This window comes from Populus alba, chromosome 11, assembly GCF_005239225.2.
Source record: "Populus alba chromosome 11, ASM523922v2, whole genome shotgun sequence".
NCBI classification, from domain to species: Eukaryota; Viridiplantae; Streptophyta; class Magnoliopsida; order Malpighiales; family Salicaceae; genus Populus; species Populus alba.
The window spans coordinates 960,879-963,795 of record NC_133294.1 but is presented as its reverse complement, the minus strand read 5'-3'; the positions used below and the strand labels follow the sequence as shown (position 1 = coordinate 963,795).

At 49.0% G+C, this 2,917-nt stretch overlaps 1 pseudogene; it reads right to left on the bottom strand.

Moving 5' to 3' along the window:
• Positions 1-2,018: 2,018 nt before the first annotated feature.
• Positions 2,019-2,917, bottom strand: part of LOC118032881 (1-aminocyclopropane-1-carboxylate oxidase-like) — a 2,607-nt pseudogene continuing 1,708 nt past the window's right edge.

Genomic DNA, 2,917 nt, shown 5'->3' with positions numbered 1-2,917 from the left:
GTTCTGGTGTAGAACAAGTAGCAGAAGCATACATGCTCAAGAGGGATCACCCGAAATTCAAAGGCAACTGAATTTCGGCAACCGGGGCATCGAAAGTCGGAATGCCGCGAAACTCACCGAGTCAAAGCGGTTTCTCCGTTTGCGGAAGAAAGTCTGATGTAGAACAAGTAGCAGAAGCATACATGCTCAAGAGGGATCACCCGAAATTCAAAGGCAACTGAATTTCGGCAACCGGGGCATCGAAGTCGGAATGCCGCGAAACTCACCGAGTCAAAGCGTTTCTATGTTTGCGGAAGAAAGTCTGGTGTAGAACAAGTAGCAGAAGCAGACATGCTCAAGAGGGATCACCCGAAATTCAAAGGCAACTGAATTTCGGCAACCGTGCATCGAAGTCGAATGCCGCGAAACTCACCGAGTCAAAGCGTTTTGCCGTTTGCGGAAGAAAGTCTGATGTAGAACAAGTAGCAGAAGCAGACATGCTCAAGAGGGATCACCCGAAATTCAAAGGCAACTGAATTTCGGCAGGGGCATCGAAGTCGGAATGCCGCGAAACTCACCGAGTCAAAGCATTTCGCCGTTTGCGTAGAGACAAGTAGCTGTCAAGAGGGATCACCCGAAATTCAAAGGCAACTGAATTTCGGCAACCGGATCGAAAATGCTCACCGAGTCAAAGCGTTTCGCCGTTTGCGGAAGAAAGTCCAAGTAGCAGAAGCAGACATGCTCAAGAGGGATCACCCGAAATTCAAAGGCAACTGAATTTCGGCAACCGGGCATCGAAGTCGGAATGCCGCGAAACTCACCGAGTCAAAGCGTTTCGCCGTTTGCGGAAGAAAGTCTGATGTAGAACAAGTAGCAGAAGCAGACATGCTCAAGAGGGATCACCCGAAATTCAAAGGCAACTGAATTTCGGCAAACAGCATCGAAGTCGGAATGCCGCGAAAACTCACCGAGTCAAAGCGTTTCGTTTGCGGAAGAAAGTCTGATGTAGAACAAGTAGCAGAAGTGCTCAAGAGGGATCACCCGAAATTCAAAGGCAAACTGAATTTCGGCAAACCAGGGGCATCGAAGTCGGAATGCCAAAACTCACCGAGTCAAAGCGTTTCTACGTTTGCGGAAGAAAGTCCAAGTAGCGGAAGCATACATGCTCAAGAGGGATCACCGAAATTCAAAGGCAACTGAATTCGGCAACCGGGGCATCGAAGTCGGAATGCCGCGAAAACTCACCGAGTCAAAGCCTTTCTACCGTTTGCGGAAGAAAGTTCTGATGTAGAACAAGTAGGCGAAGCAGACATGCTCAAGAGGGATCACCCGAAATTCAAAAGGCAACTGAATTTCGGCAAAGTCGGAAATGCCGGAAACTCACCGAGCAAATCGAAGTCAAGTAGCAGGAATGCAAGAAATCTTCAAAGGCCGAAAAGCGTCAAAGCATTCGCCGTTTGCGGAAGTCAAAGTCTGGCACTTAGAACAGTAGCAGAAGCATAACATGCTCAAGAGGGATCACCCGAAATTCAAAGGCAACTGAATTTCGGCAACCGGGGCATCGAAGTCGGAATGCCGCGAAACTCACCGAGTCAAAGCATTTCGCCGTTTGCGGTAAGAAAGTCTGATGTAGAACAAGTAGCAGAAGCAGACATGCTCAAGAGGGATCACCCGAAATTCAAAGGCAACTGAATTTCGGCAACAGGGGCATCGAAGTCGGAAATGCCCGCGAAACTCACCGAGTCAAAGCGTTTTCGCCGTTTGCGGAAGAAAGTTCTGATGTAGAACAAGTAGCAGAAGCAGACATGCTCAAGAGGGATCACCCGAAATTCAAAGGCAACTGAATTTCGGCAACCGGGGCATCGAAGTCGGAATGCCGCGAAACTCACCGAGTCAAAGCGTTTCGCCGTTTGCGGTAGAAAGTCTGGTGTAGAACAAGTAGCAGAAGCATACATGCTCAAGAGGGATCACCCGAAATTCAAAGGCAACTGAATTTCGGCAACAGGGGCATCGAAGTCGGAATGCGAAAACTCACTGAGTCAAAGCGTTTCGCCGTTTGGCGTAGAAATCTGGTGTAGAACAAGTAGCAGAAGCAGACATGCTCAAGAGGGATCACCCGAAATTCAAAGGCAACTGAATTTCGGCAACAGGGGCATCGAAGTCGGAATGCCGCCGAAACTCACCTCGAGTCAAAGCATTTCACCGTTTGCGGTAGAAGTTCTGATGTAGAACAAGTAGCAGAAGCATATATGGTCAAGAGGGATCACCCGAAATTCAAAGGCAACTGAATTTCGGCAACAGGGCATCGAAGTCGGAATGCCGCAAACTCACCGAGTCAAAGCATTTCAAACCGTTTGCGTAGAAGTTCTGGTGTAGAACAAGTAGCGGAAGGATACATGCTCAAGAGGGATCACCCGAAATTCAAAGGCAACTTAATTTCGGCAACCAGGGGCATCGAAGTCGGAATGCCGCGAAACTCACCGAGTCAAAGCGTTTCGCCGTTTGCGGAGAAGAGTCTGATGTAGAACAAGTAGCAGAAGCAGACATGCTCAAGAGGGATCACCCGAAATTCAAAGGCAACTGAATTTCGGCAACCGGGGCATCGAAGTCGGAATGCCGCGAAACTCACCGAGTCAAAGCGTTTCGCCGTTTGCGGAAGAAAGTCTGATGTAGAACAAGTAGCAGAAGCATACATGCTCAAGTGGATCACCCGAAATTCAAAGGCAACTGAATTTCGGGCAACCGGACATCGAAGTCGGAATGCCGCGAAACTCACCGAGTCAAAGCGTTTCGCCGTTTGCGGTAGAAGTTCTGGTGTAGAACAAGTAGCAGAAGCATACATGCTCAAGAGGGATCACCCGAAATTCAAAGGCAACTGAATTTCGGCAACCGGCATTCGAAGTCGGAATGCCGCGAACTCACCGAGTCAAAGCGTTTT